The following is a 16,496-nucleotide window of genomic DNA, read 5'->3' as shown; positions in this document are numbered from 1 at the left end:
GTGTTAGGATTAGGGTTAGGGTTAGGGTTAGGGGTTAGGGTTAGGGGTTAGGGTTAGGGTTAGGGTATGGGTTAGGGATTAGGGTTAGGGGTTCGGGTTAGGGTTAGGGTTAGGGATTAGGGTTAGGGTTAGGTTTAGGGTTAGGGTTAGGGTTAGGGTTAGGGGTTAGGGTTAGTGTTAGGGGTTAGGGTTAGGGTTAGGGTTAGGATTAGGGGTTAGGGTTAGGGGTTAGGGGTTAGGGTTCCCAGAGTCCTCCTTGTGTTTTTAGGTAGGATCTGGGGATTTGGATGGACAAAGTTGTTCTGTTTAACCGGGGGGAATGGAGGGGGAGTTGTTCTTTCTACCTGTGGAATAATGCAGTCTCTGTGACTGGGCCGCACTTCAAGGCCTCAATCCCAGGAGAACTTTTACATTTGCTTAATTCCCCAACAGAGTCTAAGTGGCTGAATTCAATGGTTCAATAAAATGTGCAGCAGCCTCTTCAGGATGGGATTGTGCCCACACCCCCTCTCTTTTTTTTTGATTGTGAGTTTTATGTTAAAAGGTCTGACAGAAATTTAGAGAGAGGACATTTCAGTCCAGATTCACCTTGAGATAGAAAACCAGAGCAGAAATCAGGACAGGTTATCGAGAGCCAGGAGCCGAGATGGGGTATTGGACTGATGTAGATCTGGGGAAGTGTGGAAGAGGCGGGGAGGGAGAAACAGAGGGGGGCGGGGGAGAGGTGACTGATAGAAGTCGGAACTTCATTGGGGCCTCCTGTGTTATTCACTGGCCTGTCTCTTGAGTAAAGCCCCCAGAATGCTATCCACCTCCTTCCCCTGTGCGGCAAACGAGGCCTACATTTTTGATAAGGAAGTGAGTCACTCACCCAGCATCGGATCTTCGAATCATCATATCTTACAGCACAGACACAGGCGAGTGAAGAAAATGTATATGGGAAATGTTTGCAAATCATATTCGGCCTCCACTGGATTATGTACATTTTTTGCACTGTTTTACCACTTTTTTCAAAGAACAATTTCTGAGGAACAGTTGAAGGCCGTGGAGAGGATAAGGGTTAAAATTCCCAGGTTAAATCCAAGGGAATGGACTGCTGTGATGTGGAGAGAATGCATAAATTTCATGTCAGATCCAATCACTTTCCTCAAGAAATCTGTGAGTGAGTGTTCTCACCAACAAGTCCAATCCAATCGGCTGTTTCAGAATCCTATGGAGCCCGAATACAGCCTGAATTCACAACCTGATTTTCACATCTTCACAAGGGAAAAGTGAAGAGATTTCACTCCAGCACCAACTCAAGCAAGAAGTTCAAATCTGTAACATCTGGATTTTTTTTCCCGGGTGAAAACAGACCTTTTGCTCCTTGCTCTGAGAACAACCTCCAAAGTTTTTACTGTCTTCTATTTGGAGAACAATATTCCCTAAAGGCAGAAAGCCCAATTTATGAATATTCTTAATATGTAACATTTCTATCCGGAAATCTTAGATTAAATGCTTCTGTTAAAAGACTGTTAATCTCTATTTGAACTTAATTACTTTTTGGACATACTTTAGAAGCACCATTACATATCTGAGCGATTTTGCTGCCTCCGCCCAGTTTAGAGTGACAGAGTTCGGCGGGACTGTGCCTCTCAGAAATATTTCTTATCTGCTGGACAAATGTAATTTTATTTTCATGATCAACTTGACAGTCATTTGAGTGAATGTCTTTACAGAGCCGCGTTTAGAGAGGGGAAGCCCACAACCATATCTGTTCCATACAGGAAGAAATGATTCCTGAGAAGCTGAACAATTGGTATTGAGTTATTCTCTGTGTCATCCCGAAGCAGCTCACTGTCTGCGCAGCCTCAGAACACTCGCTGCGCGTTTCCCTGTGTTGCTGAACCGACAGGAAGCACCTGGCCTTGTGGTCAGGTCTCTGCTCGCATGTTAGTCGCTGCTACACTTTAATATTGACAGATTGCAATTGCACATTGGAACTTGTGTCGGGCAGTGCACTGGGACATGTAAAACTTCAGGTACCTTCATGAATTCACCAGCAGCATGTGACAGAATGGCATCTATAAACAGTTATCGGGGACTCCAGGAGTAGTGTGTCGCTAAACCTTATTAATTTCACTTGTGTTCAACAAATTTGAAATCAATGGTGTGAGATTAAACCGATTGCCTGGGCTGCATAAATCAATACACTACACATAGACCTTTGACAGCTTAGACGCGGAGGTTCCACCATTCAGCTCCATATCTATTATCCCTCAGTGCTTCCCCCGTGAACACAGCAGACCGGGAGCACAAGTTCACTCATAGCATTGAGATGAGAGCAGATAAGATCTTGAGATACTGGGTACAGCTCCTCGTTTATTTCCATAATATGTTGACAGTTTTTGGTCAGTTTCAATGTATTTCAGTTCTCAAAAATGTATCCAACCTGTGAAATGATAAATTACAAACACGGAGTGATTTCCATGTGAGTCATTTTGTGACGTTGGCATCCCTGACTTCCTTTATTACTGAGAGGGCGGATTAAGCACTGTAGTCACTTTGTGATGCGACAAAGTCTTAAGCAGGTACTGGGTGCCATGGAAATTACAATTTCAGATATTGATATGCTATCCAGGATGGAGACTTATTATGGATTGGTTATTTAGGAAATACTGTGGGTATCGAGTCAGTTTATGGAGGTTCAATGAACAAGCATTGGTTGGTCTTTGATATCATTAGCATTCATCTTTCCATTTGGCAGCACCTGTCTGTAAAACATATTTTTCCAACTAAAATTTCTTACGTCTCACATCTCCAAGCAAAAATATATTGGTTATTTACTATTTGTTTGATCAGTGTCCAAATACCTTGGTGCAGAATCTTATTTACCTGAGCATTAACTGAAATCCCAACATATCTGCATTAATTCCAATCCCAGAACTCACAGGTTAACACTCAGTGATTGAACCATAGGATCCCTATTTTGCAGCAGAAGGTCATTCTGCTGAGTCTGAACTGACTTTCCAACAGAGCATCTTCCTCGTGCTTTATCCCCTTGACTCCACATTTTTTTATGTTGGTAAAACCCTAAATTATACATCCTGCGACACTAAGGGGCAATTAATAATCGACCTAACCCGCCCACCTTTGCACTGTTTTTTTTTGAATGGTTCAATTCCTTTGTACAAAGGAACATTCAATGTATCTCTCTGTCATCTACATCCTGACCACTGTGTGGAGATGTCGACGATGCACCGGGGAGGGCTCTGTCAGAAGTCTCACAGCACCAGATAAAAGTCCAACATGTTTATTTCGTATCACGAGCATTCGGAGCGCTGCCTTTTCATCACCCATCTGATGAAGGAGCAGCGCTCTGAAATCTCCTGATAACAAATAAACCTGTTGGACTTTAACCTGGTTTTGTGAGAATTCTTGCGATATCCTGCCCATTATCGACCAGATAATTTTGCTACTTTGAATACTGCCAAATATTTAATGATCTCCTACTTGTCTTTTTCTGTACAGATATTTATTTGTATACACCTATTTATATCATGAACTCACACTGATCCTTGTGGTACACCTCTGAACACCAGCCTCCTTTTCAACAAAACACCCTCTACCTCCAATTTCTGTGTCTTAACACTGGGTCAGTTACGGGCACAACTTGTCAATTTACCCTGGATCCAATGCACTTTTAACTTATCGATCAGTGTCCTTTGTCTTTTGTCATTCAGTGTCTGACACCTGTCTGGATTCACTCTGTCCTTTCAGATACATTGTAACAGACCTGGCTGGGGTCAAACTGTCCTTTGAAATTCAGTGTCACAGGCCTGGTTGGATAAACTGTGCCCTTTGAGATTCAGTGTCACAGAACTGCCTGGATAAACTGTGTCCTTGGTGGTTCAGTGTCACAGAACTGCCTGGATAAACTGTGTCCTTGGAGGTTCAGTGTCACAGAACTGCCTGGATAATCTGTGTCCTTGGAGGTTCAGTGTCACAGAACTGCCTGGATATATTGTGTCCTTGGAGATTCAATGTCACAGACCTGGCTGGGTAAACTGTGTCCTTTGAGATTCAATGTCACAGACCTGGCTGTGTTCGAATTGTTATTTGAGATTCAGTGTCACAGGCCTGTCTGTGTTAATTCTGTCCTTTAAGTTTCAGTGTCACAGCCCTGGCTGTGTTTGAACTATTATTTGAGGTGCAAATCTCATGCCTGGTAGGGTTCAGGCTGTTCTTTGAGATTCACTGTCATCGGCCTTCATTGCTTCACTTTGTCTTTTAATTCAGTGTCACAGACCTGGCTGGATACACTGTGCCCTCTCAGATTCAGTGTTACAGGCCTGGTTCTGTTCACTCTGTCATTTCAGATTCAGTGTCACAGGCCTGGTTGTATTCACACTGTCCTTTGAGTTTCAGTGTCAGACACCTGGCTGGAATCACTCTGTCTTTTGAGATTCAGTGTCACAGACCGGGCTGTGTTCACTCTGTCTTTTCAATACAGTGTCACTGAACTGGCTGGGATCACTGTGTCCTTTTCAGTTTGAGTGTCACAGGTCTGGCTGTATACATTGTATCCTTTGATATTCAACGTCACAGGCCTGGCTGTGCTCGAAATGTTATTTGAGATTCAAGCTCTCAGACCTGACAGGGTTAACTCTGTCCATTGAGATTCAGTTTCACACGCCTGGTTAGGATCAATGTGCTCCTTGAGATTCAGTGTTACAGGCCTGGCTGGTTTCACTGCGCCCTTTCAGATTCAGTGTCACAGGCCTGGCTGGGATCCGTCTATCTGTTGAGATTCAGTTTCCCAGGCCTGGCTGTCTTCAAACTGTTACTTGTGATTCAGTGTCACAGACCTGGTGTATACACTGTGTCCTTTGAGATTCAGTGTCCCAGGCCTGCCTGGGGTTACTGTGTTATTTGAGATTCAGTGTTACAGGCCTGGCAGGATTCACTCTGCCATTTGAGATTCAGTGTTACAGGTCTGGCAGGAATCACTGTGTATTTTGCGATTCAGTGTCACATGCCTGGCTGTGTTCGAATTGCTATTTGAGATTTAGTGTCACAGACTGGGCTGGGTTCTCTCTGTTCTTTGGGATTCAGTGTCACAGATTTGGCTGTGTTCACTCTGCCCTTTCAGTTTCAGTGTCAGGGGCCTGTTTGTGTACACTGGATCCTTTATGTTTGAGTGTCAGAGGCTTGGCTGGGTTCACTCTGTCCTTTGAGATTTAGTGCCACATGCCTGGTTCGGTTCACTGTGTCATTTGAGGTCAGTGTCACAGGCTGGTCTGGAGATGGAGAGAATTTGGTGGCTTACTGAGTGCATTGAGACAGCATCACTCCCTGATGGAGAGTCAGGTGGCTGAGTGCACTGGGACAGCATCACCAGCAGATATAGTGTGAGGTGGATCACTGAGTGCAGTGAGATAACACCAACAGCGGATGGAGAGAGTGAGGGGTAACTGAGTGCAGAGAGATAGCATCAACAGCAAATGGAGAGATAGGTCAATGAGTGCATTGAGTCAGCATCACCAGTAGATGGAGACAGTGAGTATTTTATACTGAATGTGGTAAGACAGGGACACCAGCAGATGGAGACAGTGAGGGGTAACTGAGAGGACATGGACAGATTGCTGTCATGTGGTAAATAATAAGGATGTTTGTGGGATGTGGCAGGTCACAGGCTGGGAGTTGAAACTGGGTAAACAAAAGGATAGTAGCAGGTTGTGTGAGGTCACAGATTGGTGAAGTGTAGCAGTAAATGAGGATGTAGGCTAGTTTTTGGAGGACACGGACAATGTGGTGAAATGTAGAGATGACTGAGGATAACAGAAGGCCTTCATAGTACAAAGAAAGATTGTGGATTTCTAGACAGCAATGAGGATAATAACAGTGTTTGGGGGACACAGACAGATGTGTGAGAAGTAGAAAGAGTGAGGATAACAGTTGGACATGAGAGGACACAGGTAGATTGGTGAGACATAGTTAGCAGTATGGATAATAGCAGGGTTTGGGATGCCAGACAGATTGCTGAAATGTAGTAAATAATGATGATTACCATCAAATTTGGAAGGACACAGAGAGATAGGAGAAAGGCAATAGCAGTGAGAGTGACAGCAGGAATTGGCAGGACACAGACAGAATGGTGAAATATTGTAATGAGTGAGGATAGAGCTAGGATTCCGAAAGACAGGCAGTTTCCTTAAGCATAACAAAGAATAAGGATAACAGAAGGATTTGTCGGGATTGTAAATGTTGGGGATATATCCAGGATTTCTGTGGGCACTGACTGATTGGATATCAATCAGTAAGCTTTACTGATTGGATATCAGTAAGCAGTGAGGATATCAGTTAGCTTTTGGAGGATAGGGATCCGTGTTAAAATCTAATAAACAATGTGGACAACAGATTGTTTCCGGGGGATAGTGAGAGAATGGTGAAATGTAGCAAATACTGTGGACAACAGGAAGTTTCGGGGGGCTATAGACAGAATGGTGAAATGTGGTAAACAGTGTGGATAACTGCAGTTTTCAGGGGAATCAGGCAGCTGTAGATCCAGGATGGATAGGGCTGGAGGGGGAGGCAGGGGTCACTCTGGCTCATCTGCTGTGGTCTTGCCCGTGCCCAGCTCGATCTGATCTGTGCAGCCCAACACACTGGAGAATGTTTGATAGGAAATGAAGATTAGAAACCTAACTAATGTGTCAACTCCTTCAGAGGGTCCCACACTGTATTCTAACAAACTGAACTGGATTACACTGAATGGGAAGTCATGTAATGTAACCCTCACAGACTTCATGAATGAAGTACATTTTTTTTTACGAGGGATGGGGGCGTGGGGGTTGGGGGGGGCGGGGTTGGGGAAATTAGGTACAGACTCCAGCCTGGTTGTTCCTTTAAACAGGAGCTGATATCTGTCTGTGTGTATGTGTGTCTGTGTCCCTGGGTACAGTTGCCAGAGAGTTGAAAATTCTGCATCTCTCTCTCTCTCTGTCTGCAGAGCTGCTGCTTAAAGACACATTGACAGCATTTATCTGACGGAAACATCTCTCTCATTCGCTTCCTCTCCTCCCCCAATGAGTGCTTCTACTCTCAAAAAAGTCTAAACACGTTTTTTTTGCAGCTCTGATCTGTGGTGACTCATGAACCATTAAACACAGGACACACACATCCAGACAGCGAGAGAGACAACAACAGAGGGTGTTTTGGAAATCCGAAATTGAATTGTAAATACAAAAAACAAATAACTTGCAAAAAAATGTTTTAGTTCAGGCAGTTTAAGCAAAAAACGAACTTTGTAAGAATCAGCAAAGGATGCAAATCTGTAACCAATGGAGTTCAGGATGAACAAATTATATAATCCACATTCAGGCCTGGTCTCTCCCAGGCTACCAGTTACTTTAAACCCATTTTCCCTCAGCTCTCAGTTTTGGTGATGTGAAGGAAGAGCCTTGGGATAAACCGTTTGCCTGGTTCTCAATAACCCACCCAACTACCCACTCACTCTCTCACACACACACAAACACACGGACACAAACACACAAACACACACACACACATACACACATACAAACACACAAACACACACACATACACACAAAACCACCCCCGCTCAAACACACACAATACCACCCACCCAACACCACCCCCCTCCACCTCCGCCCCCCCCCCCCCCCCCACCCCGCCTCAAACACACACAAAATCACCTCCATCAAACACAAACAAAAGCACACCCCCCGAACCCTCTCTGAGACGGATTGTTGGACTGGGCCGTACCTGGAGTCGGTGGGCTCAGGTGAGGTGTCGGAGATGTGGTTGGATGGAGGTTGATTGGGGATGTGTGGGCAGTTTGGCTGACTCAGTGAGTGTATGAAAAGGCTGGGGATCCATTGCTCGGTCTCTCTACACGTTGATTGGTAACTATCAGGGGAACTCTGTCTTTGTGAATGTATGTGTGTGCTTTCACTGATACCTGAAACCCCCTTTACCCAGCACAAAGCCCCAGGTCCTGGGTCTCTCTCCCTCGATGGTAGTCATGATGTGGAGATGCCGGCGTTGGACTGGGGTAAACACAGTAAGAAGTCTCACAACACCAGGTTAAAGTCTACAGGTTTATTTGATTGTAAACCCACAAGCTTTCGGGGTTTGCCCCTGCATCGGGTGAGTGGAGAGTTCTGATCACTAATAGAGCATGTAACAACACACACGGTTTACAGAATACTGATTAGAGTGTGTGTGTGTGTGTCTGTCTGTGTGTGTGTGTGGATGTGTGTGTGTGTGTGTGTGTGAGTATGTGTGTGCGAGTGTGTGTGTCTGTGTGTGTGTGTGTGTGTGTGTGTGTGCGCGCGCGTGTCTTCCCAAGTTTGCAGAAAGTGTTGAACTTCCTCTTAAAACGAAACCAATCCATTTTAAAAACAAAATCCCTGCGGTGCACAGCAAGATGCCAGAATTTCCTGTCAATTGTTTGAAAACTTTTTTTTTCTAATTTGGTAAATCTTTATCCAGAGAGAGAGTGAGGCAGAGAGGGGCTGAGACAGTGAAATTCACCCCCTCCCCCCCGGCACCCTCAGAATTGAATCATAACATGTAGGGCAGCTCGGTGACGCAGTGGATTAGCGCTGCTGCCTCACAGCTCCAGGGACCCGGTTTCCATTCCTGGCTTGGGACACTGTGATCCTGTGTCTCTTCCCAATCCCTCGCTGCAACCCACAAACCTCACCTCATGCTGTCTTTTCCTGTTTTCTCCTCTCTCTCCCTCGCTGTCTGTTTCTCTCTCCCTCGCTGTTTGCCTTTCTCTCCCCCTTCCCTACCTGTCTTTCTCTCACTCTCTCCCTTTCCGTGTCTGTCTTTCTCTGACCCTCTTTGTTCCTCCCTTTATTTTTTTTTTCTCTCCACTTCCCTCCATCTCTCTCTGCTTTCTCTGTCTTCCGCTCCCTCCACCTTTCTCTGTCTTTCTCTCTCTCTGTGTCTCTCTCTCTCTCTCGCTCCCCCCTCCCTCGTCGCAGTCCTTCCCAAAGCAAGCCCCACACTCTCGCCTGTTGTGAGTCCCCTCCCCTACTTTTTACCCCGTGTTTGTCAGTCTGTGTCTATGTATCATCCCAAATTTCCAGAAAGTGCTGAACTCCCTCTTAAAACTAATCCAAACGCGTTTTTCGACAAAATTCCTGTGATGCACAGCAAGTTCCCACAAGGTGCAGTCAGCTGGGCTGAGATAGAAGGTTCCGGTCACCCCATGTAGAACATAAGCACTAGCCCACCCCTGTATCCAACTGTCCCTGCCTATGGAACCCTGGATTGATGGTGTCCGGGCTCCCCAACCTGGGTCTGTAGATCCATGTGGGATAGTGAAGGGAGACCCCTAGTTAACGGCGAGGTAAGAGGCCACCTCGTGAGACACACAACCTGGGAGTGGACGGTCCAACACACAGCTGTAGGAACTGATTTAAAGCGCACCCTCGCCACAACGCCAACCTTACTAGTCCCCGACACAGATATACCAAACACCTTGGAGATTGCAGCCCCCAGTCACACACTTTCAGCAGTATTATTACAAGAAAGGCATGGTAGATTAGGTCAGTGGCCTACACCTTATGAGTATTTGACACAGTCGTACAGGGTTTCCCCAGGTGCGAATGAAATCTGCTTGCAGTGTTTTAAGTCTTAATATTCCCAGAACCAGTAGTGAGGCCCTGACTAAACGGTGCCGAGTTACTTTGAAGCAGACACCCGATGCTGTATCCCCCCACCTGGGTAAGTGTCCAGACAGTAAGAAGTCCCACAACACCATGTTTAAGTCCAGCCAGTTTATTTGATAGTGATCTTACAAGCTTTCGGAAATGGTGTTCCTTCCTCAGGTGTGTGGAAGGTTCTGATCAGAGAAAGGCAGATAAAGGCACACACAGTTTACAGAATACTGATTAGAATGCTAGTCTTTGCAGCTAACCTGCTATTCAAGTCTTACAGATGCAGACAATGTGAGTGGAGATGGTATTAGCATAGTTTAAAGAGATGTGTGGCAAATCACCTCTTCCCAGGTATAGATGGTAAATCGCCTCTTTCTGCATGCCAGGTATGTAAACATGTTTCCCTTGTGTCCCGGCTGTTTTGAATTATTGTTCCAGTGTAGAAGAGATCTGACCCTATTAACCAATGCGCTGGGATGTGATCCCATTCCCGATTGGAACTTGTATATCACAGAATCCTTTCCATATAACCCTGCAAAACAGGAGGGAACCACTCTGCCCATCGAATTTCTACTGACAAAAATCTCACTTCGGCCTTATCCCCGTGACCCCACATATTTAACCCACTAATCAGTCTAACCCACACATCCTGGGACACTGAGAGGCAATTTAATATGGTCAATGCATCTTACCCGCAAACATGCAGACTGTGGTAGGAAACCGGGGCAGCCGCAGGTGGCACATGCAGACACGGGGTGAACCTACAGGATCCACACAGACAGTAACCCAAGCCGGGCATGGAACGCTGGTACCTGGAGCTGTGAGGGAGCAGTGCTTACCACTGTGGTAACTTACCGGCTAATATATTTAAAATAACTGAATCCAGCATGATTGTGTCAGGTTGTTTCTAGAGATGTGGAATATAGAGGCACTTTTGTTGTTTGTGCACAGCATCTGCAGCTGAGAGTCCACCTCTGCATGTTCGCAATAATCTTTGACAATTTGTATTTTGCCTGCCAAGCGACCCAGCATGTCATTTCCTCCAAAAAAAGTGTGTTTTTTTCCTGATTTCAATTTTATATGCTTCACGGAGTTTTTTACGTTCTCATTGAAGTTTGTTTTTTCTCTCTCTATTTCCTTGCAGGGGTTCCATAACATGACGGGTTCTGAGTGGAACAGTCACTTCGAATGTTTCCCTGGGTTCGGAACTAAGAGACAATTTAACGTAGTCAGTGTAAGTTTTTGTTTAAAGTTTATTTATTACTCACAAGAAAGGCTTACATGAACAATACATTTGTAGTGAAATTCCCCACATCGCCACAGTGTGGCGCCGGTTCAGGTCAATGAATCAAACCATCATGTCTTTCAGAATGTGGAACAAAAGCGGAACACACGGAGAAAACTCATGGAGACACGGTGAGAACGTGCAGAATGCACACGGAAAATGACACAAGCCAGGAATAGAACCAGGCCCCTGGAGCTGTGAGGCACTACTGCTAACCGTGCCATCGTGCCGCCCCATTGTAAGTAGTTTATATCTCGGCCAGCACATTCTAACAAGGAGAAACACCCTTCTCTCTTGCCCAAGTGCAGGACATGCCTTCCCTCAGCCATTGTTCATGATGTAGCACACCAACTCAACCATATCATCTGATGTATGCCCACATATCCCAAGGTGCATTTCACACATTGGTACCACCTAACATGCTATTTATGCAGCAAATCTTCCCTCCCCCTTATGTACTTGCTACATTTTCTCTCCATTCAATAGTTTGCCTCAAATATTTCTTCTACCCCTCCCCAATTTTGGCGGCGCGATGGCACAGTGGTTACCACTGCTGCCTCAGGGAGCCGGGTTCGATTCCTGGCTTGAGATACTGTCTGTGCGCAGTCTGCATGTTCTTAGCTTATCTATGTGTTTTTTTTTCCCTGTGTCACTCTGATTTCCTTCCATACTGCGAAAGACGGGCTGGTTAGGTGCTTTGGCCATCCTAATTTTATTCACGAGTGTAACGGAACAGGCGCCAGATTGTGGTGTCTGCAGGATGTTCACAGTAACTCCATTGCAGTGTTAATGTTTGCCCATTCGTGGCACTATTTAATAAAACTCTTAAAAACGCCGCAAGTAATATCACAACAGACAATACATATGTAGCATCTGCCCAGTTCCCTGTTCCAGTTGCTATATCAGGCTGGCTTCTTGCAGCATCAACACCACAGGTTATAATTGGACATATCCAATAGTGCACCACCAATTATCAGCCATGCCACAATATTAAATGTTATACCCTTCTCCTGATATCCCTGGTATCACTTCAAATTCCCGACACCACGGAATTTATTTGATCAAAACGTCATAACTGAGGAACCTCTTTATTTTGCTGTTCCAGGTTACCTGACACTCATATTTCACTTCCTGGAATTATTTTCTACTTATTTTATGCCCAAGTGGTGACTATCAAATCTTAGCCTCTTCTAATAAGAATGAGGCCTCACTATTCCTGAGAAAATTAAAATCAGCCTCGAGCCAACCATCAGAACAGCATCACATACCGATCATTACATTTAATGCAACATTTCCAATTGTTTTAATTCCGTTATGCCCGTCAATGAATTACAGATTACAGGGATTTTTCAAGGTATTTTTCAACTGCTCTCTGAATTTCCTTTGTGTCACTGCATAAATGCAAGTATTCGTGCAACAACTCAGAAGCTGCATCATGAATCCCAATTCCTGCACAGACGAATCGAGATACATGGATTCATATCCCAAATAATACATCCGGTTCCATATCGTAAATGGCATAATCACCGACCATAATATAATGAAATTGGCTGAAATAACAAACAGTAAAATGATTGATTTCCGTCGAACTTCCATCTCTGGGTCTTTGGAGCTCTCCCCACTGTTGTGAGCCCGGAGTCTTCTGCGGGCTTTGCTGGACAGGACAATGTGTCTAACGGTGAAAACATTAAGCAGCAAAATCAGCACAAAAGGCACTGCCGGAGTTAGAATATAATGAAGAAACTCAATTGTTCCCCAGGCCAAAGAAGTCAAATCCTTGCTACGTACTATACAAAACCAACGTTGGTTTTGCTCCTGATACTCGCCTGTGAGCATAAAATACCAGAAAATGTTTTTTAAGCAACTCAATGTTGTCACTGTCCCTAAAACAACAGTCGCCATTTTCTGAGTGCAATATTTTGTTTTTAGCTCTTTGCAGCAAATCGCTATAAATCGATCGACAGTGAAAGTGACAGTGAACCAGACAGAACAGTCGGTGGCTGAATAAAGAAAGACGGCGTGAATATTGCACATGGGGATGGACAACAGGAATTGAAATTGTTCCTTAAAAACGACTGGAATATGCCTCAATATGAGGTCAAATATCACAACATTTAGATCCGCTGCTGCCATGGCGATAAGGTAGCGTGTCACACATTTAGAAAGGCCACATTTTCCTCGGGACAGGATCACAATTGTCAGTAAATTAACTGTGGGAAAATGAAAGAAACTCGGATACTCGCAACTCAAAGTAAAATTACCACATTAATTGAGTAATAAATGCATCATTAAATGTGTTGATGTTGGGCATTGAATTTGATCAATTCTAACTGGATTTCAGTCAGGATTTTCCCAAGGTCCCGCATGGCAGTCTGTTGAATCCGTTAAGAACACATGGGAAGACCGCCCGTCGACAAACTAGAGAGGAATACCGGAGATGAGGGGGTTAGCTGATGAAGAGAGATTGAATAACCTGGGTCTGTACTCGTTAGAGTTTCGAAGGTTGAGGGGGATCTTATAGAGACTTACAAGATTACAAAGGGGTAGAGGTAGAGAGATTCTTCCCGCTTAGAAAGGATAACAGAACTAGAGGGCACAGCCTCAAAATAAGTGGGGTGGGGGGGGGGGGCAGTTTAGAACGGAGTTGAGGAGGAACTTCTTCATTCAAAGGGTGGTGAATCACTGGAATACTCTGCCCGTTGAAGCGGTGGAGACTGCCTCGCTGTATGTATTTAAGTGATGGGTAGATAGATTTCTGATAGACAAGGATATTAAGTGTTATCGGGAGAAAGCGGGAAAGTGGAACTCATCCACTTCAGATGAGCCATCATCCTACTGAATTGCGGGGCAGGCTCGAAGGGCGAGCTGGCCCATTTCTGGTCCTATTTCTTACGTTCTTATGTTCATTCTACGCAGGAATCAGAGGATCATATTTGAAGTTGGGTCTTGTCCTGGAGACTTCCGTTCAGTGGCGTAAAATAATGATTTGTGTGGGCTGTTTGCTGCTTGCAGTGAGCGTTAATTATGTGCACCTTAACAATGAAGATATGATATGAATATGACGTTCACAGAAGGTATGCAAATTTATAATGGGGTCAATCGTGAAGAAGGTTCCAGAATCATACAGGCGGGTTGGGCAGTTTGATAAAACACTGGCAAATGTAATTTCAGCTTGAGAAGTGTGAACCGATGCATTTTGTTTGCGGTCCAACAAGGCAAAGGGACATACAGTGAATGACAGGATGCAGGAAATATAAAGAGCCGAATAAAATGTGTCCGAAGATCCATAAGGCTGTGGGGCAGGTAGTTAAGCGCGTGCCAAATTTAATTGCGTTGCTTGCCTTCGTTAGCTACAGAACAGAGCTTTAATGCAGGAAGGTATGATTGGGTTATCTAAAACAACCATAAGTCCACCATTGGAGAACGGTGTGCAGTTCTATTCGCCATGCTGCACGGAGCATGTGATTGCATTCCAGAGGGCGCAGTAGTGATTTTCCAGGATACTGCTTGCGTTAAGTCGTTTCAGATACGAAGAGAAAATGGTTCGGCTGGGATGTTTATTCTTAAAGCAGATACCTCACTGAAGTGCGCAACACCGTGAGAGGTATAAACATTGTAGATCAGAAGATAATGTCGCCTCAAGTCGAGGGGCCAATTACCAGGGGCATAGATTAAAGGAATGCAGCAGGATTTCTTTAACGTCCTGGATTTGATGGAAAGCGTTTTCAACAGAAAGACAGTGGGAATCTGGAACCCGCTGCCGATGTGAGTGGCAGAGGTGGAAACGTTCAGAAAATTCATGAAGCATTTAGACAGTCACTTCAAACAGCACACCAACCAAGACTATGGGGAAAGAGGGGAAAATAAGATTATATTATACAGTTGATCAATGGCCGGCACAGGCACAATGGACCAACAAACCACTTTGTGTTTGAATATTCTATGACCCGAACAACTGATCAGGAGCCAAGGAAGATCAGCAAGATCTTGGATAACAGATGTTATGTGTGAATTAGTACAAGGGCAGCAACCTGATCCAGAACTCTGATATTTTGTAGGCAAGTTTGCGAAGTGGTTAAGGTAGGAGTGTTTCCGGATATCCAAGGATGGATGTAAAAAAAAACATGGATAGCTTCAAGCAACAGATGAGGTGAGACAGGGAAATGGAAAAGTTCAGAAATTTTACAGAGCTGGACATGAACGGCTCTGGTAATGGGACACATAATAGGTTGGGTGATATTTTGGATGCCAAATTGGCACTGAGATTCCGGTGAGTCTCGCTTCTGTTGTGGGCAAGGTTTTAGAAAAAATTATTAGGGATAGGATTTATAGTTATTTGGAGAGTAATGAATTGATTGGAGATAGTCAGCATGGTTTTGTGGAGGGTAGGATTTTGTGGATTTATAGTTATTTGGAGAGTAATGAATTGATTGGAGATAGTCAGCATGGTTTTGTGGAGGGTAGGTCGTGCCTTACTAACCTTATTGAGTTTTTTGAGAAAGTGACCAAAGAGGTGCATGGGGGTAAGGCAGTGGACGTGGTGTATATGGATTTTAGTAAGGCGTTTGATAAGGTCCACCATGGTAAGCTTCTGCAGAAAATGCAGATGTATGGGATTGGGGGTGATCTAGGGAATTGGATCAGGAATTGGCTAGCGGATAGGAGACAGAGGGTGGTGGTTGATGGTAAATATTCATCATGGAGTTCGGTTACGAGTGGTGTGCCTCAGGGATCTGTTTTGGGGCCACTGCTGTTTGTAATTTTTATTAATGATCTGGATGAGGGTATAGTTGGGTGGATTAGTAAATTTGCTGATGACACCAAAGTCGGAGGTGTGGTAGATGGTGAGAAAGGGTGTCATAGTTTGCAGGAAGACTTAGACAGGTTGCAGAGCTGGGCCGAGAGGTGGCGGATGGAGTTTAATGCGGAGAAGTGTGAGGTAATTCACTTTGGAAGGAATAACAGATGTGTCGAGTATAGGGCTAACGGGAGGACTTTGAACAGTGTGGATGAACAGAGGGATCTAGGTGTATGTGTACATAGATGCCTGAAAGTTGGGAATCAAGTAGATAAGGTTGTTAAGAAGGCATACGGTGTCTTGGCGTTTATTGGTAGGGGGATTGAATTTAGGAGTCGCAGCGTTATGTTGCAACTGTACACAACTCTGGTGCGGCCGCACTTGGAGTACTGTGTGCAGTTCTGGTACCCACATTACAGGAAGGATGTGGAGGCTTTGGAGAGGGTGCAGAGGAGGTTTACCAGGATGTTGCCTGGTATGGAGGGGAGGTCCTATGAGGAGAGGCTGAGGGATTTGGGGTTGTTTTCGCTGGAAAGAAGGGGGCTAAGAGGGGATCTTATAGAAACATATAAGACCATTAGAGGTTTAGATAGGGTGGATAGTGATAGCCTTTTTCCTCTGATGGAGAAATCTAGCACGAGGGAGCACGGCTTTAAATTAAGGGGGGGGGTTGTTATAGGACGGATGTCAGGGGTAGGTTCTTTACCCAGAGGGTGGTGAGTTATTGGAATGCCCTGCC

The 16,496-nt window shown here is 44.8% G+C and overlaps 1 pseudogene; it reads right to left on the bottom strand.

Moving 5' to 3' along the window:
* Positions 1-16,496, bottom strand: part of LOC145361234 (immunoglobulin gamma-1 heavy chain-like) — a 171,811-nt pseudogene that overhangs the window by 154,249 nt on the left and 1,066 nt on the right.

The sequence above is a fragment of the Carcharhinus amblyrhynchos genome, chromosome 34 (assembly GCF_965287045.1).
Source record: "Carcharhinus amblyrhynchos chromosome 34, sCarAmb.v2.hapA, whole genome shotgun sequence".
Taxonomy (NCBI): domain Eukaryota; kingdom Metazoa; phylum Chordata; class Chondrichthyes; order Carcharhiniformes; family Carcharhinidae; genus Carcharhinus; species Carcharhinus amblyrhynchos.
The sequence above is the reverse complement of the archived record's forward strand: the minus strand, read 5'-3'. Positions and strand labels throughout refer to the sequence as shown.